The sequence below is a fragment of the Chiloscyllium plagiosum genome, unplaced genomic scaffold, assembly GCF_037043375.1.
Source record: "Chiloscyllium plagiosum isolate Xiang-an unplaced genomic scaffold, Cpla_swu_hap1 HiC_scaffold_27, whole genome shotgun sequence".
Taxonomy (NCBI): Eukaryota; Metazoa; Chordata; class Chondrichthyes; order Orectolobiformes; family Hemiscylliidae; genus Chiloscyllium; species Chiloscyllium plagiosum.
The window spans coordinates 50,640,265-50,667,732 of NW_028270165.1; the positions used below are offsets into that span (position 1 = coordinate 50,640,265).

The 27,468-nt window shown below is 45.6% G+C and overlaps 1 protein-coding gene and 1 non-coding gene across 2 annotated transcripts in view; both read left to right on the plus strand.

Annotated features, from left to right (window-relative positions):
* The window catches only part of LOC148144006 (uncharacterized), a 128,865-nt gene that overhangs the window by 10,949 nt on the left and 90,448 nt on the right, over positions 1–27,468 (plus strand). The window lies entirely within an intron of this gene.
* Positions 26,560–26,631, plus strand: trnaw-cca (transfer RNA tryptophan (anticodon CCA)). Its single transcript has one exon. It is a non-coding gene; the product is annotated as a tRNA-Trp (tRNA).

Here is a 27,468-nt window from a genome sequence, read left to right on the forward strand (position 1 = left end):
ACTGGATCGAAATGCGCAGGTCCGGGTCGGACCCGCAGCCCGTCGTTGTCCTAGTGCGCCTCCTGCATTATAAAGTAAAACAGTTCGTGATTGAAACAGCAAGAAGTCTGGGAAGAGATCCACAGGCTTTAATGCACAAAGGCTCAAGAATAATATATTTTCAGGACTTCTCAGGAGCCTGGATTAAGAAAAGAACATTTGATGAAGTTAAGAGGAAATTAAGGGATCTGAATATACGATATTCCTTGAGGTCCCTGACCGTATTGCGTTTCACTCATGGAGGGACGGTATATAATTTTGATTCAGCAGAAAAGGCGAAGGACTTTGCGAATTCTCTGAATTAAAGAAATCGAGTCGGGATGAAGGCGGGAGGGACATCATTACAGACAATGCTACTTTTTTGCCCCTTTTTTTGTGGTTATTGTCTTTATACGTACTGCCTTGACAAAAAACTGGAATTATTTAGTATATCGGTCAGTAACACATTGTGTGGGGCCTTTTTTTTTACTGCTGTCCTTTGTTTTTGGATTGGGGGTGGCTAAACCTGTGCTTAAGATGTATGGAGAAGGGGTGTGGGGAGATGGGCAACCATTGTTAACTCTCAGAATGTAAATAACATGTTTTGTTCAATCTGTGAATTGCCTGGCGTTTGGGGCACAGTCTCAGTGGAAAGGAGCCAGGATGGTGGCAATGGTGGGGTTTGGGGAGGGGGGGTAAGAGATCTCTACATAATTGGGGGTTATTTGAGCGTTTGCTTAAGTTATATGGGTGGTTAGATTTTTATTTATCTTAGTTTTTAATAGGAGCAGTTTTCAGACTTTATAGAGTTAATGTCTTTGTTGCTCACTGCACCTCAGATAAGCTTCCTCCTCTTGGAAAACCACCGGCTGCCCTGGATGACCATGGCTACTGAGTCGTTCAGGTGGTGCACCTGGAATGTAAAAGGGAGCCATTCCCCCGTTAAAAAGAAAGAAGGTGCTGTCAAGCCTCAGGAAGGAAAAGGTGGACATCGCCCTGCTGCAGGGGACACATTTAACTGATAAGGAACATCTGAAACTGCAGCAAGGAGGTGATGATGGGTATTCTTCTCCTCCTTTAGCTCCAAGTGTAGAGGAGTGGCTATACTGGGAAGAAGGAACCTCCCTTTGCAGGTATTGAGCAAATTAAGGACAAACATGGACTGTCCGTCATTCTTAAAGCTCTAATACATGGAGAAGAGTATGGCATCCTGAATGTGTATTGTCCCTACGGTGCACCCTCTTAAATTTCTAATTGATGCAGTTGCAAAATTAATGAGTCTTGGGGTACGCCGCATGGTCATTGGAGGGGATTTTAATCGCCGAATAGATCCCGAGGTAGACAGGGTGCCAAGGGGCCAGACAGGTAAACCTGCGTAACCTAAGCAGTTGGTGGGCATGTGCAAGGAGTTGGGATTAGTGGATGTGTGGAGGCATCTCTACCCTAATGGAAGAGACTTTACTTTCTCTTCCAAACCACACAAGTACCACATGGGAACTGACACTTTTTAATGCCATTGGATTGCTTGGACAGAACATTGGCTTGTGAAATTGGCAATATAGATGTCTCGCACCATGTGCCAGTATATTTAGATAGTAAAATCAAGAATGGTGGAATGGATGCACAGCACTGGTGCATGGACCCATTCCTGTCAAGGGAAGCAAAGTTGTTGAGTACATCACAAGAGTTCAGAGCCTTCTGGGATAACAACTCGGGTACGGCCAGTAATCCGGAAATACTGTAGGAGGCCACTAAGGTATATTTATGAGGCCTGATTATTTTTTATTCAACGACTAGAAGGACGCAGAGGAAGGAGCAACAACAGATGTTGGAGACCCGTCTGCAGATAGCTGAGGAAGTACATTACAATAGGCCTTCACTGGTCAAGCTGCAGCTCTCCGGGCTGCTCCCAACTCATTGCACACACTGGGAAATAAAAGGTCTGCTTCGCTCAACAAAAATTGTTTGAATTTGGAGATAAGCCAGGTAGATATCTGGCGAGAAAGAAAAATGCTTCCCAATGTATTATGTCTGTAAGAGAGAAGGTTGGCACAGTTACCCGTGAGTTAACTAAGATTAATGTTAGATTTAGGGAATACTTTGCAGAGTTATATCAGTCAGAGGGAGATGAACACAGTGCAGCGAGAATGCAGGCCTTTTTTGAGATCCTGCACCTCCCTAGTATAAATGCGGAACGGGTTTCCTGTTGAATGGGCCTGTGACAATACAGGAGGTGCAGGAAGCAATAAAGCATCTCCTGGTGGCAAAGCACTGGGGTCAGATAGATTCTCAAGTGAATTCTATAAGGAATTCATAAATGTGTTGGTGGAGCCACCTCTGGGGATGTATAGCTATTCATATGTACAGGATTATCTTCCGCCCTCTCTTAGGGAGGCTAATATCTCCCTCATTTTAAAGGAGGAGAAAGAGCTCGAAGAATGTGCTTCATACAGACCCATTTCACTGTTGAATGTAGATGTTAAAATTCTACCCAAGACGCTGGCCCTGAGGTTGGAAAAGGTGTTGTTCTGTATTGTGAAAGAAGATCAGATGGGTTTTGTGAAGAGCCGTAGCTCCTCCAACAATATCTGGAGGGTACTGAACATGGTGCAGGTATGCTAGCAAAGGTTGATCCTGGGTTCAGTGGCCTCCCTGGATGCAGAAAAGGCATTTGACCAGATAGAATGGCCGTTCCTGTTTGGGGTCCTCAAGCGCTTTGGTCTGGGGACAACCTTTGCTGGATGGGTGGTGGTGTTGTATAATGATCCTAGGGCAACAGTCATCACAAACGGCACTAAGTCAGATAACTTTAAACCTGGGAGAGGTAGTCAACAGGGGTGTCCTCTTTCACCGCTGCTGTTTACCTTGGCAATTGAGCCATTAGCTGAGGCTATCAGGAGGGACCCTGAAATAGTGGCGCCAGGAGTGGGAATGGGGGAACATAAGATTACCCTATATGCTGATGATGTCCTTTTGTTCTTGGCCAATCTGGAGGAGTCCGTTCCTCGATTGACTCAAACAATTAATTTATTTGGCAGTTTTTCGGGCTGCAAGATCAACTTTAGGGCAACGGTGGGCGGCACGGTGGCACAGTGGTTAGCACTGCTGCCTCGCAGCGCCAGAGACCCGGGTTCAATTCCCGACTCAGGCGACTGACTGTGTGGAGTTTGCACGTTCTCCCCGTGTCTGCGTGGGTTTCCTCCGGGTGCTCCGGTTTCCTCCCACAGTCCAAAGATGTGCAGGTTAGGTTAATTGGCCATACTAAATTGCCCGTAGTGTTAGGTAAGGGGTAAATGTAGGGGTATGGGTGGGTTTCGCTTCGGCGGGTCGGTGTGGACTTGTTGGGCCGAAGGGCCTGTTTCCACACTGTAATCTAATCTAATCTAATCTAATTTACAAAATCAGAAGCCATGCCGATGGGGGAGGGGAAGAATTAGTGGAGGTGCCTGATCTGAAGGATGGAATGCAGTTCCTGTTTAGATGGTCGTCAAAAGGGTTTTTGTATTTGGGAATTTTTATTACCCCTGCCTTCCACCAGCTGTATAAAGCTAACTATGTACAATTACTGGAGAGGATAAAGCAGGATTTGCAGCGGTGGGAGGATTACCGTTATCATGGTTAGGCCGAATAGCTCTGATTTAAATGAATGTTCTTCCTCGCCTGTTGTACCCCATGAGAATGCTCCTGTTGTTGCTACCCAGATGAGTATTACTGAGGCTCAATGGTTGGCTCGGTTCTTTTATTTGGTGTCGCAGCCACCCCCTAATTAAGTTTACCAAATTGCTGTTCTCACAGGGTGAGGAGGAGTGGACCTTTTGGACTTGAAGAGATATCAAATAAGCGCTTTCTTAGCATATGTGTGTGACTGGGCACGAGGGGACTCGGGTCGATTTTGCTTGACGTTGAAGCATTACAGTCAAGATGTCCCCTAGTTAATCTATTATTCATTGATAAGATGAAATCTGAGACTGAGCAGTGTAAGAGTACAATCATTCTAAATCCAGTGAAAGCCTGGAGGATAATGAGGCAAGACAAGGGCAATTGGCTGAAGACCTCACTGATTACCCCACTGGTGGCAGCCCAAGGATTTAAACCTGGGGCAATGGACTCCAGCTTTAAGTCATGGGAGAATAAAGGAATCTTCTGTCTGGGAGATTTAATCGAGGGTTAGGTCTTGATGTCATTTAGCCAGCTAAGTCAGAAATATGCATTGTCTAATAGGGACCTTTTCCGCTACTTTCAGCCAAGGGATTATATACAGAGGAATACCACGCTCCTGGCTCAGCATTACAGGTCAAATGTGGAATAAAGAGTACTCTGGTGTACAGGTGCTCTTTCAGTTAGTACGTTGTACTTAAGGGATGTGGAGGGACTCTCTAGGATGTGGAATCGGGAGCTAGGATAGGATATTTCATTAGAAGTATGGCAAGATATATGGGAAAATGTAAGGAAAATTTCAATATGTAACCAAGCACAGGGTAGGAATTTGAAGATTTTACTTAGGGCTTATGTGGTGCCAGAGAGGCTCGCTAAGTTCAAGATAGGCACATCACCAGGGTGTCCCAAATGTAAAATTAGTATAGGCACTCACACACTGCTATTGGTCATGTTGTAAGATCCAGAGATACTGGAGTGCTATAGTAAGGGAGCTGAAGGACATCCTGGGGGATTAAAGTTAAAGTCAATCCGGTACTTTTTCTTCTGGGGTTGCCAAATTTGCCTTCTCTCGGAGAACACAGGAACAGACTGTAACATTCTTATGCACTGTGCAAGGAAGAACATTTTAATTAATTGGACGTTGGAAAAACCCCCAGGGCTTATGGGGTGGCATATGCTGGTGATGAAGCATCCCCCCCAAGATGACCTCACAAATATGTTGCACCACAAAACAGTAGTTTTACAAGACATGGCAGCCCTTTCTAAATTATATTGATGCAGACTGATCAGCAGTATTAATTAGAACTGTGGTATAACTGTGGGAATCAGTCTGGGCGCTCATGGGGCCCTGGGAGGGCAAGGCTGGGTGAAAAGAATACGGGTGCAATAACTGGTGCTCCCATGGATGGGAGCCTTAATGGAGATGTGGTGAGTGAAATAGAATAAAGTAATGTGATAGAATTCAAATTAACTTAAATTATGTTTAATTTTATTTTTATTCAATTTGATTGTAGTTTAGTTTAAGCTAAGTTTGTTCTAGTAGAATAATAGGTAGCTCATTATTAGTAGTATCACAATATATGACATTGTTGTACTGCTATTTTTCTGTATTTTGGTATTGTTCTTTTTTGTATAGAGGTGTTGTGAGAGACTTGAAAAAGTTTCTAATAAAAATATATTTTTTAAAATTTTCTTGCCTTCCCCCATAACTATTTTTGACATTCAAAAGTCAGATGAACTCAGCTTTGAATATATTCAATATCTCCCTAACTACAGAAAGACATCCCCACTTTGAACTCAATTCCTCTTGCTAATCTACCACTTGCCTTGCTGATTGCTTGCTGCACCTATGTGACAACTGGCATTGACTGGAGTAGAAAGCCTGAGCAGAAGGTAGCTGAGGCACGTTTGTACATCCACACATCATTCCTGATGAAGGGCTTTTGCCCAAAACGTTGACTGTTCTGCACCTCGGATGCTATCTGACCAGCTGTGCTTTTCCAGCGCCACAATTTTCGACTCTGATTTCCCGTATCTGCAGTCCTCACTTACTCCACATCCCAATATATCACCATTTAAACAATGTACCTCCTTTCTGTTTTTATTTCATAGGAAAGGCTTTCATTTCACACTGCGTTACTACATTTTCATGATGCAGTTGTATAAGACTCTGGTACGGCCGCATCTGGAATATTGTGTGCAGTTTTGGTCGCCATACTATAGGAAGGATGTGGAGGCATTGGAACGGGTGCAGAGGAGGTTTACCAGGATGTTGCCTGGTATGGAAGGAAAATCGTATGAGGAAAGACTGAGGCACTTGGGGCTGTTTTCACTAGAGAAAAGAAGGTTTAGGGGTGACTTGATTGAGGTGTACAAGATGATTAGGGGGTTAGATAGGGTCGACAGTATGAACCTTTTCCCGCGTATTGAGTCGGGTATTACAAGGGGGCATAGCTTTAAATTAAGGGGGGGTAGATATAGGACTGATGTTAGGGGTAGGTTCTTCACTCAGCGAGTCGTTAGTTCATGGAATGCCCTGCCAGTAACAGTGGTGGACTCTCCCTCTTTATGGGCATTTAAGAGGGCATTGGATAGGTATATGGAGGATAGTGGGTTAGTGTAGTTTAGGTGGGCTTGGATCGGCGCAACATCGAGGGCCCAAGGGCCTGTACTGCGCTGTATTCTTCTATGTTCTATGTTCTATTTACCATGTGTTTGCCAATTAAGACACATACCTGAGCCAACTTTGCTGCAAGTCAAGAACTGAACACCAGAGTGAAAAAAATAAAATGGAAAAGGGGGTGAGAAGAGTGTGTTGTCCTCACAGATGTTGAACAGAGGAAAGAATTTGCAGTCTGGGATGAAATCCAATCTTCATGCATAGAGAGAGGAGCAAGAACACCTTCACAAGCGCATAGTCCAAATTCCGCATTCAGACAATAGGGGGTAGGCTCTCAATGGCAGGAGGACCACATTCCTTCCGGTCCTTCAGGGCTTCCCATTGGTCGATCAGGAATGTTGCGTGCCGTTTCCGCTGACAGCAAAGAGCATGCGTAGTATTTTGCTGACACCAGCGGACATGCGCAATGCTTCCTGACATCGAGAAGCATGCGCAGTATGCCCAGTAGAGATGCTGGTCCAACTGCCAATCGGAGAGAAAAAAAGGCTGGAGCCAGACTTGTTTGTTTTTCTGGGGCTCAACAGTTTATTCCTTTTGCATTTTGTCTGGCTGCTCAGTTTTTGAATGTCTTTTCCCCAGGGTAGAGGAAAGCCAAAACTGGAGGGGCATAGGCTTAGGGTGAGAGGGGAAAGGTTTAAATGGGACCGAACTGGTAACATTTTCATGCAGAGCGTGGTATATGTATGAAATGAGCTGCCAGAGACAGTGGTCGAGGCTGGAACAATTACAACATTTAAAAGGCATCTGGATGGGTGTATGAATAGGAAGGGTTGAGAGAGATATGCGCCAAATGGTGGCAAATGGATCACCAGATTAATTTAGAATATGTGGTTGGCATGCACCGAAAGATTTGTTTCCCTGCTCTGCAACTCTATGACTCTATTTCCAATTAATCTGAACCAACTTCACAAGACGAGGAATTGGCCATTCCATCCTGACAACCTGTCCTCAACTGTGGCCTAATTGCATAGATTTCAATGCAAGTTTTAAAAAAATGCAGCTTTTTAAAAAAATAATTGAATTTGCTTTCAAACTTGACTGATGTTTTTGAAAATATGATTTCAGCGATTCTCAATGTTAAAGATCAGCCATTTCTCACACCACACCCTCCCATCTCCCAGGTAGAGTCATCACCATCCGCGCTCACTCTATCCTTAGAAGGGCTGATACAGTGATCAAAGAGGGCTCGAGGCACAAGAAAGGATGAGGATGGGGGTGCAGGTAGAGAAATTGGACGGGAAACAGAGGCTGGGGTAAGAGAGAGAGAGAAATGGACCCGGGGACAGAGCATTGGAGTTAGAGAAACACTGGGGGTGCACAGGGTGGGGGCAGAGCGTTTGTCAGAGAGAGAGAGAGAATGGGGGTGCAGAGTGTGGGGATAGAGAATGGACGTGGATCAGTGGGTGGGGAGAGAATGGAAGGTGGCAGAGGGTGGGGGAGAAAGAGAGCAACAATGAATGTGAGGAGAGGGTGGGGGGAGAGACAGGGAATGGATGGAGAGCAGAGGGTGGGGGGAGAGAGAGAATGGAGGGGAGCAGAGAGTGCGAGGAGAGAGAGAATGAGTGTGGGGAGAGGGACTGGATGGAGGAAGGCAGAGGGTGGACGAGAGACTGGACGAGACAGGGGGCAGAGGGTATGGAGATAGAATGGACGGAGAGGATGGCATGTGTGTGAGAGGGTGAAAGCTCGGGATAGCGAGAGAGAATAGACAGGGGGCGCTGTGGGCATGATTGGGTCTTGATTGAATGGGGAGTTGGTGAATGCGTCCCACCCACTCCCAGCATCCCCTTCTTTGCACGTGTGCAGTGCAGATTATTGTGAATGACGCGAGAGAGAATCTGGAGCGTGAGCGCAATTACCCTCAGATCCTGACATCAGCAAACCACTGCCTTTCTGTTTTAAAAACGAAATAAAGATGTGGGCAATATACTGGGAATGGCAAGAAGTGACTAAGAAACTGAACCGAGAGTCAGCGCTTTCCGGTGAGGGGAGCTGGGCAAAAACAGGAGAATGGAAGGATGAATTCGAGTTGGAATCCATTGAAAGGTGAAGGAATTGGGAGACAGAGATTTCGGGTAGGAGATAGGGAAGGCTGTTCGGTACAAACTAGAATTCACTTATCCTATTTCCTGCCCTGCACTGACAGCAATGATCTGTTTTCTCAAGGTATTAGCAGAGGAGGATTTGCTGTTCAGGCGTGCACAAGAAATTTACTCAGGGCCTGAATATCAGCAGCGTTTGAATCCAGGAGGGGAAATTATTTCAAACATCAACGTGACTTGAGAAGCCCCGTGATTACACGCATCCTGCGTGGGAGTGTTCCAGGGTTCTGACTGTGCAGAGAACTTTAACTCTGTAGAGAAATGTGGACTAGTGTTCTCGCTGTAGACGAGCCCTTCTTTGGATCGTTGAAGCTGCTGAGACGCAATGACCCCTGCAACGTGGAAACTCTGTGGAAGCAAATTCAATTCCCCAAACGGACTGGAGTGTCACCAGGACTGGCATGAAGCCAATCGATTCCTTCAATCCAAGACTGTGGGCGGCGCGGCAGCAGCTCAGTGGTTAGCGCCGCTGCCTCACAGTGCCAGGGACTTGAGTTCGATCCCACCCTCAGGGTGATTGTGTGGAGTTTGCACTTTTCTACCCTCCCCCCTCCCATCTCTGGGTGCTCTGGTTTCCTCCCAAGGTCTCAAGATGTGCAGCTTAGAGTGGATTGGGCGGTCTAAATTCAAGGATTAGCTGTGGAGGTTATTAGGTGGGATGCTCTAACGGGGGTCAGTGTGGATTGTTGTGCCAAAGGGCCTGTTTCCACAGTGTCGGGGGGTTGATGATTCCCCCAACGTGTCTGCAGCCTGGCTTCCAGCTGCATCTCATTGAGCCGAAGGTCCTCCAGCATGTGTTTTCCCTAGTTTCCAGCACCCAGAACCTCCCACCTTCTGCAAATCGAAAGAAAAATCCCACCCTGCCCTCTCCAATGTGTGCTATGTAACTGCTTATTCAGTTTTAGTGGCCCAGCAGAGGCTGGTAGCCAAGTTCAGAACACATGAGAATGGCCTCAACCAGGATCTTGGGTTCATGTCACATGACAGGTAACCCCACTTCACTGTCACGCTCTCTCACACCCACACAAAGCATACACTCTCACACACGCTCACATTCACGCAGATCACTCTCTCAGACACACACACATATACACCCTCTCACAGGTGATACTCTATCACTCACACACTTTATAAAGCACGCACACACTCACCCATCCTCTCATGCATGCACACTTACATATAAGGCTTTTGTGTGATTTTGAATTTGCAGAATTATATTTGCAGATACATTGTGCGCTTTTTGAGCAAAATACAATCTACAGGCAGTCAATCCATGTGAGATTTTATAAATTCCTACTTTGGAAATAGAACCAGTCTCACTCAAGATTGGGATACAGACCTTAAGTTGTCTCGAGAATGTGTCTTCAAACAAGTTCTGGGATTTACATATTAATGAACCAAAACCTGCAACCCATTCTAAAAGATGAAAGAATTCACAACAATCTAAGTTTCTTCAATATATCATTTCTGTTGCATGAAACTGCGATCTTTTGCGATAAATTATCGATGGAAATGTGTTGCTGGAAAAGCGCAGCAGGTCAGACAGCATCTCAGGAACAGGAGAATCGACGTTTCGGGCATTAGCCCTTCTTCATTAGCCCTTCCTGAAGAAGGGCTAATGCCCGAAACGTCGATTCTCCTGTTCCTTAGATGCTGCCTGACCTGCTGCGCTTTTCCAGCAACACATTTCCATCTCTGATCTCCAGCATCTGCAGACCTCACTTTCTCCTGCTATAAATTATCCTACTATCCTGCTCCACAAACACCTGATGAAGGAGCAGTGTTCCGAAAGTTGGTGCTTCCAAATAAACATGTTGGACTATAACCTGGTGTTGTATGATTTTTAACTTTGTTTCTCATGAATACATCCCACACCTCCCGGTGCTGCCAGTAAAACGTTACAATATCGATGAAATGATGCAATACCTGCAGAGATGGAAAATTTACAATTTCTAACAATATTAGCTCCTCATTCACTGCTCCTTCTGATACATGATAATGGAAACTTAGTGCAAGAGGTTGAAAGGAGTGAGCAGCTTTAAAACAAAAACCTATTGGATCTCATAGCTTTCATTGACAGTCTGAGACTGGGGTTAAGTTCAAGTAACATTTATTGCCACCCAACTTTGTTACAGCTTCAGATCTCCCCAGCAAAAAAAAAGTGTATGAAAAGAAGCTTTTGTTTTAAACAGCTCAAAGCTCACACACTCCTCCCAACTCCACTTCCTTTACTGTTGGTCACGCCGAGTTGTCCCTTTATATTTGGATCCTTGGTACAGCCTTAAGCTCAAGGAAGTATTGCCTCACTCAGCAATTTCAACCCACACACTGTATCCATTTAAGTTACTCCCACTCATTTGACATGGAGTGGGGGCAGTCAAGAGTCAACCATGCTGCTGTGGGTCTGGAGTCAGGTGTAGGTCAGACCGGATAAAGGATACTGTTGAGATGACTGAGTGAATCCTTTCCCACAATGGCAGTTTCCTTTCCTAAAAGGGACATGAGTGAATTAGATGGCAGTTTCTCTCCCCAAAAATGGTTTCATTATTAGATTCAGAACTCCAAATTTCTGACCGAATTCCAATCCCACCATCTGCCTCGGCGAGATTCAAACCCCGGGAATTCCCGGAAATGGGTTGATAGTCCAGTCGATAATGGCACTCGGCCATCGCTCCTTCAATCCCCCTGCATGGCACATGAACTCAATAGACAATAGGTGCAGGAGTAGGCCACTCTGCCCTTCGAGCCTGCACCACCATTCGTTATGATCATGGCTGATCATCCTCAATTAGTATCCTGTTCCTGCCTTATCTCCAAACCCTTGATTCCACTATCCTTGAGAGCTCTATCCAACACTTTCTTAAACAAATCCAGAGACTGGCCTCCACTGCCTTCTGGGGCACAGCATTCCACACACCCACCACTCTCTGGGTGAAGACGTTTCTCCTCATCTCTGTCCTAAATGGTCTACTCCTTATTTTTAAGCTGCGTCCTCTGGTTCGGGACTCACCCATCAGCGGAAACACGTTTCCTGCTTCCAGAGTGTCCAATCTTTTAATACTCTTATACATCTCAATCAGATCCGCCTCGGTCTTCTAAACTCAAGGATATACAAGCACAGTCGCTCCAATCTTTCAACATAAGATAGTCCTGCCATTCAAGGAATTGACCTCGTCAACCTACTCTGCACTCCCTCAATAGGCAGAATGTCTTTCCTCAAATTTGGAGACCAGAACTGCACACAATATTCCAGTTGCGGTCTCACCAGGGCCCTGTACAGCTGCAGAAGAAACTCTTTGCTTCTATACTCAATCCCTCTTGTTATGAAGGCCAGCATGCTATTAGCTTTCTTCACTACCTGCTGTACCTGCATGCTTGCCTTCATTGACTGGTGTACAAGAACACCCAGATTTCTTTGTATTGCCCCTTTACCTAACTTGACTCCATTTAGGTAGTAATCTGCCTTCCTGTTCTTGCCACCAAAGTGGATAACCATGCATTAAACTGCATCTGCCATGCATCTGTCCACTCACCTAACCTGTCCAGGTCACCCTGTAATCTCCTAACATTCTCCTCACATTTCACCCTGCCACCCAGCTTTGTATCATCAGCAAATTTGCTAATGTGACTATTAATACCATCTTCTATATCATTAATATCTGTTGTAAAAAGCTGCGGACCCAGCACTGATCCATGCAGTAGTCCACTAGTCACCGCCTGCCATTCTGAAAGGGAGCCATTTATCACTCGTCTTTGTTTCCTGTCAGCCAACCAATTTTCAGTCCAAGTCAGTACTTTGCCCCCAATACCATGCGCCCTACTTTTGCTCACTAACCTCCTATGTGGGACTTTACCGAAGGCTTTCTGAAAGTCCAGGTACACGGCATCCACTGGATCTCCCTTGTCCATCTTCAGAGTTACATCCTCAAAAAATTCCAGAACTCGCTGGTGGCTCTGCAGGTGGGAAGAACGGGTGAAGCCCTTTCCAAACTGAGAGCAGATGAACGCCCTCTCCATGATATGGACCCTTTGGTAGATTACAGTGTCGATGTCTGAGTGAACCCCTTCCCGCACACAGAGCATGTGAACGGCCTCTCCCTGGTGTAGATCGGCTGGTGCCTCTACAAGTTGCCCACATGACTGAAGCTCTTCCCGCACTTAGAGAAGGTGAACAGCGCCTCTCCGACGTGGACCTGCTGGTGGGTCAACAGGGTGTAAGAATCGACAAATCCGTTCCTGCACTCAGAGCAGGTGAACGGCCTCTCCCCCAGGTGAACCCGCTGGTGTTTCAGGACGTGGGATGCATCGATGAATCGCTGCCCACACAGAGAGCAGGAGAACGGGCTCTCCCTACTTTGAACCTGTTGGTGTGTCTGCAGGTGGGACGACTGAATGAATCATCTCCCACAATGGTGGCAGATGAACGGCCTCTCCCTGGTGTGAACTCGCTGGTGTGTCTGCAGGCTGTACAGCCAACTGAATCCTTTCCCACATACTGAGCAGGAGAACAGCGTCTCCCCAGTGAGAACGCGTCTGTGGGTGTCTAGCCCCAATGGGGAAGGGAACCCTTTCCCAAAGTCGCAACATTTCCATGGTTTCCCCATGAGGGGAGCATTCTTTGTGTCGCGCTGGGTTTGAAATTCAAAACAGAATGGATACATAGTCTCTCCCCACTGTGAGGGATGAGATTTTGATCCCCCAAGCTGAGTAAATTGTTTGACGCATTTTTCACAGACAGTGTACTGAATCTCCCTCACTCGGGTGTCTCAGTATTATTCCTGCCATTCCAGTGTTCAAAATCTCTCACACAGACAAAAGCAAACATTTCTTTTTGAATTGAATGGCTGCTGATATTCAAGCCCCAATGATTCAAGTGGCTCTGTCAGAAGATGACGTATCATTTGTTTTCAGATTTCTTTCTGCATGTCTTCCTCCAAACAAAAATCACAAATTGAGTGATCACTGTCAGTACTGTTAAATGAACATAACATCGGTGGCAATTCCTGTATATTGCCAGATGAGTGCTGACCATATATTATGCAGGACGCAGAAAACCCTCATGCAACAAGATAGCCTTCAGTATGTTTGGAAAAAAACTTAATTTAGATCGCAATAACCTGGAACAAGCTGTCGACAAAGGTGCTGGAAATGGAGCTGAATCACGAAAATGATAATGAAATGTCAAGACTGCTTGGGAAAATAAAGCCAGTGAAGTTACTGAATGACTTCCTGCTGTCCTAGTAAATACAAAAGAGAAGAGAGATATAGAACGTAACTCTATTTCTGCATTAGAAGGTGAAAAATCACAGCCACAAAGTTTTTATAACAGCCAACAATATCAGATATACACCATATGAAGCAACAGATGTTTACATTTGAAATCAATGTGCCAATCCCTTAAATACTGCTTAGTTCCATGAGAAACTACCCTTATAATTTTGAACATGAGGAAAGAAGTAAACCTTTTCCAGGGTACAAACTCTATACGTGCCAAACCGAGGGAATACACAAGGAAAATGTCTTTGAGAGGGACAGAGAGCATCCGAGCACCTTTGGAGAGCCTGCTCCCTCCATGGAGTCACTCCAGTTGCTACAAGTGAACAGTCTCCACCCAACACAACCCCCCACCCACGCCTCTCTCTCTCCCCCTCCCAGGATGAGGAATAGAAAGGGGGAGACGTTGCTATGCTCCCAGATGTTGCCCGGAGAGAGGGAGTTTCACTCTGAAATTGACAGGGCTACCTCCACGTTGAGACGTCCACAATGGGGGAGGGAGGGCACATTGGGAGGGGAGGACACTTTGCAAACTCCTTTCGCTCTCCTCCACGTCAATGCAGTTTGAGTTCAAGCAAAGCACAGGGTATAATTTTAGCTTTACACTCTCAGAAAACCCCCACCTCTGTGAATCCAACACTTTACTCCCCCCTCCACTCCATGGAAATATCGATTTGAGAGATTCCAGAGTTGGAGTTGCTACCATTCCTGCTGTAGGGGGTTTGGTAGAAGCTGTTTATTTTAATGAACCATTTCATTTCAACCTCATGTTTGCCATTCAAATACGAATTTTACACAGAGGGTGGTTGATGTGTGGAATGAACCTCCTCAGGAAGCGGTGGATGCGGGTACAATAAAAAGACATTTGTTTTAGTACATGAATAGGAAAGGTTTGGAGGGATACAGGCCAACAGCAGGCAGGAGAGACTGATTTAGTTTGGGATTATGGTTGGCATGGACTGGTTGGACCAAAGGTCCATGACCATGCTGTATGACTCGATGGTAAGTTCATAATTCCTTGAAAGGGGAATCGCACATAGACAGAATAGTGAAGAAGGTGTTTGATATGCTTGCCTTTATTGGTCAGTGCACTGAGTGCAGGAGTCGGGAGGTCATGTTGCGACTGTAGAAGACATTGGTTAGGCTACGCTTGGAGTATTGCAAGCAATTCTGGTACCAGTGATCCCAACCTGACATACCATAAACCAGAGATAGTGACTGAAATTGAATCTGATACAAAATCAAATCATTAAATCGCTGCAGTGCAGAAAGAGGCCATTTGACTCGTTGAATGCATTGAGTACAGGATTTGGGAGGTCATGTTGTAGCTGTACAAGACATTGGTTCGCCCACTTTTCGATTCTTGCATTCGATTCTGGTCTCCCTACTGTAGGATAGGAACGATGTTGTGAAACTTGCAAGTGTGCAGAAAAGATTGATAAGGATGTCGCCAGGGTTGGAGGGTTTGTGGTATAAGGAGAGCCTGAATAGGATGGGGATGCTTCCCTGGAGTGTCAGAGACTGAGGGCTGATCTTATGGACATTTATAAAATCATGAGGGGCACGGATAGGGTAAATACGCTAGAGGAAGTGGTGGAGGCTGGTACAATTAAAACATTTAAAAGGTATCTGGATGGGTGTGTGAATAGGAAAGGTTTGGAGGGATATGGGCCAAATGCTGGCAAATGGGACACTAGATTTAATTAGGACATCTTGTCAGCATGGATGTGTTGGATCAAAACGTCTATTTCCGTGCTTTATATCTCTATGTCTATTTGATAACAGAAGCTTTATTTTTGTTGATGTAAATATTGTTAGGGAGAGAGAATTCCTCCAGTAGGGGACGATAAGTATCCTGGGACACCCCTAATTCTGGTTTACTATCTAATGAACACACTTTAAGCACCAAATGTGCATTTATGTCTCATTTCGTTTCATTTTTCTTGTTTTATTCCCTGCTCCGATGACTCTCTCAGTCTGGATGGTTGTCAGGCTGAGAATATTGTGGATTGGGCCTTGATCGACTGAATGTTTTATTGCTCTGGAAGGTGTAAAAGGGGCTCAAAGTTTCAGCAGAAAGCCAGCTGAGCTGAGAACAGACAACATCTTTCTCTGGGAACAGGGAGAAGAGGACAGAGAAATCAGGACCTGAAATCCGAGCTGACACCAGAGTACCATGTTATTAGTGCTTTGATTAGCAGTGCCAACCCTCTACCTTTACCTCGCTTCCTATTCAACTTGAATGCCACGTACCCCCTCAATATTCAGATCCAATCCTTGTCATCCTGAAGCCATGTCCCTGTAAGGAGTCTCAGATCATCATTATTCTCTTCAATGTGTGCAGTCAATTCATTCAGTTTTGTTACATTGCAGCACACATTCAGCCATACAGTCTTCAGTTTCAATTCTTGTCTTCTGTAGAATCCAGTTTTGATTGATGAGATTAGATTCCCTACAGTGTGGAAACAGGCCCTTCGGCCCAACAAGTCCACACCGACACCCTGAAGAGTAACCCTCCCAGACCCATTTCTTTCTGATTAATGAACCTAACACTATGGACAATTTAGCATGGTCATTTGACCTGACCTGCACATCTTTGGACTGGGACATTTACTTTCCGTGTCCCTTTCTATCATTCTCTAATGTTCATTTCCACATCACTACATTGCTCACCTGCCTTGATACGGATTGGCCATAAAAAATGCATGTTCATACATTCCCAGTAATAGAAGCAGGAGTAGGCCATTTGGTCCATCAAGCTACTCCACCATTCATTAAGATCATGGCTCATCTATCCATCGTCTCAGCTCTTCTTACCTGCATTATCCTGACTATCCTAAATTCACCTACCATACAAAATTCCATCGAACTATGTCTTGAATATGGCTGCTTCTACTGCTTTCTTGGGCAGAGAATTCCAATGATTCACCACTCTCCGGGAAAAGCAGTTCCTTCTCCTCTGTCTTAAACCTACTCCCCCTAATCTTGTGACCTCGTCTCACTCACCATAGAAACAACTAGATAGGGTGGGTCTGGGTGGCATGCTCGTCGGATGGGTCAGTGTGGACTTGATGGGATGAATGGCCTGCTTCCACGCTGTAGTGATGCTATGACTTACCGCAGTGGTGTTTGCCATGGACCACAGAACCAGAACCTCCCAACTTCTGCAAATCGAAAGACAAGTCCCACCCTGCCCTCTTGTACATGTGTTATCTAACTGCTTAATCATTTCTGGTGAATCCAGCCCACGCCTCCCGCTGCTGCCAGTAATCTTTACAAAGCTGATGAGACAATGCTTCCCTGCAGTACTGAAAATCATAAGGCTTCTAACGATACCAGTTGCTGATTCACCACTCCCACTGATGGACAGCATTGGAAATACAATGTTGGAGGCTGAAAGAAATGACCAGTTTAAACAAAAACTCACATAACCCTTCACTAGGCTCCCTGCTCAGCACACTTTACTTAAATCACTTCAACTCCACATTGCAACAAATTCCCACTTTCCACCAATATCCTGAATGTCCTCACTCACTCACTTGCTGTCTCACAAATGAAAGATTTCATTGTAGCTTCTGCTCCCAGTCAGGATAAAATATCTTTGAAAGCTGCTCTGAAAGTCCAGTCTTCACAATGACACTTCTACTTTCCTTCAGTCCAAATTGTCCGTGCTGACCAGATATCCCAAATTAACATAATCTCATTTGTCATCACATAACCCATACCCCTCTCAATTCTCCCTATTACCAGATGCCTTTTGAAATGCTTTAATTATACCAGCCTCCACCACTTCCTCTGGCAGCTCATTCTATACACACAACACCCTCTGCGTGAGAAAGGTTTGTGCAAAGTTCCTTTTAAATATTTCCCCTCTCACCTCAGACCTCTGACCTCTAGTTTTGGTCTCCCCTACTCTGGGGAAAACCTTTTCGCAATTCACCCTATCCATGCTCCTTATGAACTTCTATAAAGTCACCCCTCAGCCCCCAATGATCCAGAGAAAACAGCTCAGCCTATTCAGCCTCTCCATATAGATCAAACCCTCCAACTCTTGCAATAGCCTTGTAAATCCTTTCCAAATCCTTACAAAGGTTCGTAACACTTTTCCTGTAGCAGGGAAACCAGAACCGAATACAGTATTCCAAAAGTGGCCTAATCAATATCCTGTACAGCCGCAACATGACCTCCAAACATCTGTATTGAAATGCACTGACCTATTAAAGCAAATATACCAAACACCTTCTTTGCTATCCTGTCTACCTGCGACTCCACTATGAACCAACACTCCAAGGTATGTTTATTCAACAACACTCCCCATTAAATGTGTAGATCCTGCCCTGATCTGCCTTTCCAAAATCCATATTTCAAAATGGGGTCGAGAAACATATAAGCCGTGATTGAATGGTGGAGCAGATCTGATGGACTAAATGGCTTAATTTCTGCGCCTATGTCGTATGGTCTCTTGCTGTCCTGGACACACTGAGAGAATTGGAAGCAGGAATAGGTCATTTGTCTTTCCAGCTTTCGCCAGTATTGAACACTTCATAACTGGATATAAATATACCTGCATCTAGATGGATAGGCTAGGACTTTTTTCACTGGAGTATCAGAGGTTGAGAGGTGATCTTAGAGAGGATTATAAAATCATGAGAGGTATCGATGAGGTGAACGGCAGGTATTCTTTCCCTCGTGTGGGTGGTTCAAGATGAGGGAGCAAATTTTGAAGGTGAAGAAAGAAATATTTTAAAAAGACATGAGGGGCACTTTATTTTAATAAGATAAAGTGTAGTTCGTTTGAGGAATCAATGTCCAGAGGAGTTGCTGGATGCAGGTACAGTTACAATGTTTAAAAGACATTTGGATAAGTACATGAATAGGAAAGGTTCGGAGGGGTATAGGCCAATCATTGGCAGGTGGGACCAGTTTAGTTTCAGAACACCGCCAGCATGGACTAGTTCGACTGAATGGTCTGTTTCTGTGCTGTATGACTCTATAACTGCTCTGAACTGTTTTTAAAACCATTTTCTTGCCTTCTCCCATAACTTCTTTGTTCTTCAAAGTCACATGAACTCATCCTTGAATACATTCAATAACCGACCTAACTGCAGGAAGATATCCCCACTTCTGAACTCAATTCCTCTTGCTGATATAACACTTGCTTTGCTCATTGCTTGCTGCACTTTCTGACAACTGGCAGTGACTGATGTAGAAGAACACTGAGGCCTCTTGGTCTATCCACACATCACTCCTGATGAAGGGCTCGTGCCCGAAACGTCGACTCTCCTCCTCCTCAGTTGCTGCCTGACCTACTGTGATTTTCCAGCGCCACAATATTCAACTCTGATCTCCAGCATCTCACTTTCGCCACATCTCAACAGATCACCATTTAAACAATGCACCTCCTTTCAGCTTTTTTTTATACTGCAAAGGCTAGAACTTCACATTGTGGTACTGCATTTGCCATGTGTTTGCAAGTTGACACACAGACCTGGATCAACTTTTCCAGAGTCTGGCCCCTCCCTCGGTTCACTCTTGAACCCCAGAATGAAAAGGTGGTGAGAAAAACACTGTTGTACTCACAAATGTTAGGCAGAGGAAGGAAGTTACAGTCTGGGGTGAAGTTTAACCTTATGCAGAGAGAAGAGACCAACAGCAGCTTCAGAGCTCATGGTCCAACCTCCGCATTTCCAAAATGGCCTGCTCTGATTGGCAGGAGGACCAGACTCCTTCCGGTCCTCCAAGCTTGTCCACTGCTCCACGGAAAGGCGCTGGCGTGCCGTTTCTGCGCACTCCCAAGAGTATACGCAGTGCTTGATGACACTGGCGGTCATGCGCAGTACTTGCTGACACCGCGGAGCATGCTCAGTGTGCAGGAATTTGTTACAAATTTTAAAGTTAAAAATCACAAAGCACCTGGTGATAGTCCAACACACTTATTTGGAAGTACTAGCTTTCGGAGCCCTGCTCCTTCATCAGCTGATTGTAGAGTATAACATCGTAAGACACAGAATTTATGATCTTACGATCTTATATTCCACAACCACCTGATAAAGTAGCAGCGCTCCGAAAGCTAGTGCTTCCAAACAAGCCGACTGGACTGTAACCTGGTGTTGTGTGATTTTTAACTTCGTACACCCCAGTCCAACACGGGCACCTCCCGATCATGACAAATAATAAGCGTCCAAATGCAAATACGAGAGAAAAATGCCGAAGCTATTTTATTTTGCTGATTTTTTTTCCCTGTGTCTCGACATTTTATTTCTTTTGCATTTTGTTTGGCTGCTCAACGTTTCTGTCTTTTCCCCTGGATAGAGGTATTCCAAAACTAGAGGGTAAAGGTTTAGGGTGTGGGGGAAAGATTTTTAAAGATCTAAAAGACTAGGACTAGAACATTCAACCCTTACTGGGCGAAAGTGAGGACTGCAGTTGCTGGAGATTAGGGTCGAGATTGTGGAGCTGGAAAAGCACAGCAGGTCAGGCAGCATGCAAGGAGCAGGAGACTCGACGTTTCGGGCAAAACCCTTCGTCAGGAAATAGCCATGGGGAACTGAAGGGCTGTAGCGTAAACGAGTGAATCTAAGTGGGATGCTGTTGGAAAGGTCTGTGTGAATGGCCTGTTGGGATGATATGGTTCCACTGCCTTAGCCATGCGTATATTGAGAAATGTGGGAGGAGTGGGTTCCAGTTCGTGGGACATTGACACGAGTCCTGGAGAAGGTGGCATTTGTGCTGTCTCTCTCTTCACATTCTGCCCCTTGTCCATTTTCTCCCCATCCACTGCCCCCTGCCCATTCTCTCTCCTCACACTGCACCTTCTATTCTCTCCCCCAACCCTCTGAACCCCTGTCCATTTCTCTCCCTTCTCCACCACCACCAGCGACCCCCTCACCGCGCCCCCGACCCCCACAATTGTCCTTTCTCGTGCCTCAGCCCTCTTTGATCGCTGTATGAAGTCTTTCTCAGGGAAGAGAGAGAATGGATGGTTATGACCTTACCTGGGAAACACGGCATGTGAGAAATAGCTGATTTTTAAAATTGAGAATAACTAAAACCATCTATTCAGAAACTTCGTTAAAGTCGGGAAGAATGTTTTTTTTTTCAAAAAAAAAGCTGCATAAATCTTTCTGAAACTTGCATTGATGTATGTGCAGTTCGGCCACAACAAAGGACAGGCTGTAAGGAGTGAATGAGTGAATAAAAGACAAGTCCAACCTTGCTCTCGAGGAGAAGGTGAAAAATGCAGATGCTGGAGATCAGAGTCGAGAGTGTGGTGTTGGAAAAGCACATGTCCGGCCGCATCCAAGGAGCAGGAGAATCGACGTTTCGTGCATAGGCACTTGGCACTCGGCCATCGCTCCTTCAATCCCCATGTGATGGCACGTGAACGCACTGGTGCCTCCTCAGGTGGGAGGAGCAGTTGAATCCCTTCCAGCACATACAGCAGGTGAATGGCCTCTCTCCAGGGTGGAGCCGCTGGTGGGTCAGCAGTGCAGCTGACTGAATGAAACCCCTCCCGCACATGGGGCACGTGAATGGCTTCTCTCCCTTGTGGACTCACTCATGTGTCTGCAGATGGCTGATCCGACTGAAACCCTTCCTACACACTGAGCAGGAGAATGGCCTCTCCCGGTGTGAATGCGTCTGTGGGTTTCCAGCAGGGATGGGGAAGGGAATCCATTCCCTCAGACCCCACATTTCCAAGGTTTCCCCTTTGGAGGGAGCTTTCCTTGTGTTTTCTGGGATTGAAATTACAAACAGAACGGGTACATAGCCTTTCTCACCTTGAGGGGTGAGACTTTGATTCCCCCAAGCTGAGTAAATGGTTTGAAGCACTTTTCACAGTCAGCGCACTGAATCTCCCTCACTCGGTGTCTCAGTATTCTTCCTGCCACAGGACTGTCCAAAATCTCTCAAACAAGCAAAAGCAAACATGCCTTCTTGATTGGAATGGCTGCTGATATTCAAGTCCCAATGAATCAAGTGGCTCTGTCAGAAGTTGATGTATAATTTGCTATAAGATTTCTTTCTGCACGTCTTCCTACAAAGAAAAATCACAAAATAAGTGATCACTGTCAGTACAGTTAATGAACATAACATAGGTGGCAATTCCTGTAGATTGCGAGATATCTGCTGATCACATATTATCCAGGCCACAGAAACCTGAAAACCCTCATGCAGCCAGATAGCCTTAGCTGTGCACAGAGGAAAACTTCATTTCAGTGACAATAACATGGAACAAACTGCCTACAAAGATGCTGGAAATGGAGCTGAATCAAGGATATGAAAATGAAATGTTAAGGCTGCTTGAGAAAAGAAAGGCAGTAAAATTGCTGAATGACTTCCTGCTGACCTATTAAATAAAAAATTATGACAAAAAAAGGACGTAACTCCATTACTACATAAGAAGGTGAATAATAATTACAACAGAAACTTTTACAACAGCCAACAATATCAGATATACACCATATAGAACAAAGAACAAAGAAAGTTTACAGCGCAGGAACAGGCCATTCAAGCCTGAGCCGAACCAAATGTACTGTCTGAACCTGTCGGTCAATTCCTAAGCATCGTTATCCCTCTGCTCCCCACCCACTCATGCATTTGTCCAGACGCATCTTTAATGAATCGACCGTGCCTGCCTCTACCACCTCTGCTGGCAACGCGTTCCAAACGCCCACCACCCTCTGTGTGAAGTAAAACGCATTTCCACTTTGAATAAGTGCTGCCCTTGCCGCGTTCATTGTAACGGGAGCTCTGCCCCATCCCTAATTCAGGCAGTCGGATCTCGTTAAACGAAGCTGCTTTTTGAGACTGTAGACAGGCCGTTTTTGCACAAGGCAGTGTAAGAAACAAGGACTCGCCCGAGGTTTGCACCCGGGATCTCTCGCATGCCCACGCACCAGAAGGCTCAAAGCGAGAATCACATCAACGACCCACAGGCCACAGGCAGCCTACATGTTTTGAGCAATGTGCCAATCCCTTAAATGCTGCTCAGTTCCTTGAGAATCTAACCTTTTAGTTGTGAACATGAGGAAAGGAGCAATTCTTTTCTAGGGTGCAAACTGTATACGTGCCAAACTGAGGGAATACGCAAGCAAAATAGCTTTAAGTATTTGAGCACCTTTGGAGTGTCTGCTCCCTCCCTGGATACACTCCAGTTGCTACAAGTGAACAGTGTTTCACCCACCCCGACCTCCCCTTCCCCCTCGCTTCTGGAGGGTTGTATATGGAAAGGGGGAGACATTGCTTCGCTCCCAGATGTTGCCCAGAGGGATGGAGTTTCACTCTGAAACTGACAGGGCTGCATTCGTATTGTGACGTCAACAATGGAGGGCGGACCGGACAGCTGCCCTGCAGTTGAGGCACGTGTGGAGGGGAGGGCATTTTGCACATCCCACTCTCCTCCAAGTCAATGCAGTTTGAGTTCAAGCAAAGCAAGGGGTTTAAATATACTTTAGAAAACCTCCTTTGTGCCGTGGGAAAACTCCGGCCGTGGGAAATGCAGTGTTACAGATTTATAGTAACAGAAGCAGGAGTAGACCATTTGGTCAAGCCTGCTCCGTCATTCATTAAGATCACAGCTCCACCAACCTGCACTATCCCGACTACCCTTAATTCCCCTACCGTGCAAAAACCCATCCAACTGTGTGTTCAATATACTTCATGAAGCTGTCTCAACTGCTCTCTTGGGCAGAGAATCCCATGGAGTCTCACAGAGTGACACAGATGTACAGCACGGAAACAGACCCTTCGGTCCAACTCATCCATGCAGCCCAGATATCCTAACCTAATCTAGACCCATTTGCCAGCACTTGGCCCAAATTCCCATAAAACCTTCCTACCCTCCAACCTCCAACCCTGGCAACATCCTTGTAAATTGTCTCTGCACCTTTTCTAGTTTCATAACATCTTTCCGATAGGAAGCAGACCAAACTTACATGCAATATTCCAAACGTGGCCTGACCAATGTTCTGTACAGTGGCAACATGAGCTCCCAACATCTATCCTCGATGCTCTGACCAACAAAGGAAAGCACACCAAACGCCTTCTTTACTATCCAATCTGCCTGCGTTTCTACTTTTAAGGAACTGTCAACCTGAACTCCAAGGTCCCTTTGTTCAGCAACACTTCCAAGGAACTTACCATTAAGTGTAAAAGTCCTGCTCTGATTTGTTTTTCCAAAATGCAGCACCTCATATTTATCTACATTAACTTCCATCTGCCATTCCTCAGCCCATTGGCGCATCTGATCAAGGTCCCGTTGTGATCTGAGGTAACCTTCTTTGCTGTCCACTACACCTCCAATTTTGGTGTTATCTACAAACTTGCGAACGAGACCTCCTCCGTTTTCATACAAATCATTTATATAAATGACAACAAGTAGCGGACCCAGCATCAATCCTTGTGATACACCATTGGTCACAGGCCTTCAGTCTGAAAAGCAACCCTCCGTCACCACCCTCTGTCTTCTGCCTTCTAGCCAGTTCTGTATCCAAATGACTCGTTGACCCTGCATGCCATGAGATTAAACCTTGCTCACCAGTCTCCCATGAGGAACCTTGATGAACGCCTTCCTGAAGTCCAGAGATATCACGTCCATTGCTCTGCCCTAATCAATCCACTTTGTTACTTCTTCAAAAAACTCAATCATGTTCATGGGACATGATTTCCCAAGCATAAAGCCATGCTGACTATCCCTAATCAATTCTTGCCTTTCCAAATACATGTAAATTCTGCCTCTTAGGATTCTCTCCAAAAGCTTGCCCATCACGGATGTCAGGTTCACTGGTCCATAGTTCCCTGGCTTTTCCTTACCACCTTTCTTAAATAGTGGCACCACATTAGCCACCCTCTAGCCTTCTGTCACCTCACCTGTGACTATTAATGATACAAATATCTCAGTAAGAGGCCCAGCAATTACTTCCCCAGTTTCCCATAGAGTTCTAGGGTACTCCTGATCAGGTCCTTGGGATTTATCCACTTTTATGCATATCAAGATATCCAGCAATTTCTCATCTGTAATATGGGCATTTTTTCAACATGTCACCATCTACTTTCTCACAGTCTATATCTTGCATGCCCTTCTCCACAGTAAACACTGATGCACAATATCCGTTCAGTCTCCCGCACCGCCACCCCCACACCCATCTACTGCAGCTCCACACAAAGGCCGCCTTGCTGATCTTTGAGGGGCCCTATTCTCTCCCTTGTTATCCTTTGATCCTTAATGTATTTATAAAAACACTTTGGGTTATCCATGACTCCATTTGCCAAAGCTATCTCATGTCCCCTTTTTGCCCGCATGCTTTCCTTCTTAAGTATGCTCGTACTGCCTTTATACAGTAAGGATTCACTCGATCTCTCTGTCGATACCTGATATATGCATCGTTCTTTATCTCATTTTCTCTCGTCATCCAGCATTCCCCAACCTGCGTGGGTTGCGCTTCGGAGGGTCGGTGTGGACTTGTTGGGCCTGTTTCCACACTGTAATCTAATCTAATCTAATCTAATCTAAACCTACCAGCCATTCCATTCACCCCAACAGGAATATACTGTGTCTGGACTCTTGTTATCTCATATTTGAAGGCTTCCCATTTTCCAGCAGTCCTTGAACCTGCGAACATCTGCCCCAATCAGCTTTTGAAAGATCTTGCCTAATACCTGAGTCTTTCTCCAATTTAGAACTTCAACTTTTGGATCTGATATATTATTTTCAATCACTATTCTAATGCTAATAGAATTATGGTTGCTGGCCCTTAGGTTTTGCACCCTCGCCAGTATGTACATCCACATTGTGAATTAGAAAATGTCCTTGAACACACTTAACAAATTCCTGTATTTGGCAGATAGGTAAATGGGCAGGAGTTATACCTTGGGTACACTCTTCCTTCATTCCCATCAACCCTAACCCCATTCCTACCCCAATAGTCCAACGGCACTTTCCCCTGCAACTGCCGAATGTGTGACACCAGCCCATTTACCTGCTCCCTCCTCACTATCCAAGGGCCCAAACTTACCTTCCAGATGAAGCAGCACTTTACCTGCACTTCCCACAACCCAGTCTACTGCATTTGCTGCTCACAACGTGGCCTCATCTACATTGGGGAAAACGAAGCATAAACTGGGTGACTGCTGCACAGAACATCTACGTTCTGCCTGCAAAAAAGACCCTGAGCTTCCAGTTGCCTGCCAATTCCACACCTCACCCTATTCCCTGGTCAACATCTCTGTCTCAGGCTTGCTGTAGTGTCCCAGCGAAGCTCAGCACCAGCAGAACGAAGAGCACCGAATATTACACTTGGGGAGCATACATCCCTCTGGGCCTGAAATCCATAGTATCCTCGTCCCTTCCACACACACCAAGTCTTGTTATCACATAGTCTGTCATTACACACTACCTATTCTTAGCCATGAACAGTCTCCATTCACCCTCCCACGCAAATCGTTATCAACTCCTTTTCCTGTCCAACAGTTCTTCCCTCGCTTTGGGCTCTGTCCTGATCTATCATTTACTGCATCCGCCTTCCTCCCACAATATCTCCTGCATCTAAACCAACGTTTTCCCAATCACCATCAGTTCTGTGGAAGGGTCACCGGCAACTCCTGTTTTTTGTTTCTGATATACAGCATCCACAGTTCTTTCTCCTTTTTATTGAGGTAGAGTTGGAAATTGTTTCGAGAGACAGAAGGAGTGCGGGGGCGAGGGGGGGGGGGGGGGGTGGAGACAGAACAGACATGAACTGTTGATCTCCATTGTTCCTCAGAACGAAAAATCATTGCAGTGCGATCACTTCCCTTAAGCATGAATAGAGGTCCATTGCCAACTGTGAGCTTGTGGCGCAACGGTAGCGCGTCTGACTCCAGATCAGAAGGTTGCGTGTTCAAATCACGTCAGGCTCACTAACGTCAACTTCTTGCATTTCAAATCAAGAAAGGAGTAGGTTCACTCCGTTTGTCTGTTGAGACAAATCTTCTTTTCGGAAACTTTCGATCAGACGTGAAGCTTTGCTGTCTGTTTGATTTGTGAACACTGTGTCAGGGGGGTGGTGTGCCCATTTTCTGGGTAAATGCGCAACTCCCCTAGTTCATCACGGGATTTAAACACAGCCACCTCCCTCTGGGCAGCCGCTTCGCTCAGTTGGTGACAGCCCGGTGTGAGTAACATAATACCGATACTTTTACAACATAATCCAAAGATTCCCAGCTTTATGTTTCAATCTATCAGGAGAGTGACAGCGAGTTCAGATAGAAATGTTTCCCACCAACATCAAATCCTTTCCTCTCACTGGACACAGTTAAAATTATCTTTATTCAACAGGAGGAGCGGAAACTCTAGTCTGACGGCCTCTCTCCACATTAACGGTGAGCCTGAATTTTATAAATGGTGTCAGTAAAATCCAGTGGCGGACACTGATTAGGTTCAATCGATTTTTTTTGCCAAGAGTAATTCACCGAGAGGATGTTGCTGTGTGAAACAGCGTGGGGAATTACTGCAGGGCCTCCTGCGCATGGGACACACCGCAACTGATGTGTTTCACCTTCACCAGTTTATTCCTATCTCGGAGAAGAGAGGTTTGACGATTCGGAACATAGCAGCCAGACAGAGGACAGGAGAAGAGCACTCAGCCCTTCACAAGCTTGTCACAACAGCTGGGTCATCGTGGCCCGTGTATCAGTATGGGATAGTGAGCTGCATCTTCTGACTGGAAGCACAGCAAATTGGAGTGCTGGTGGGAC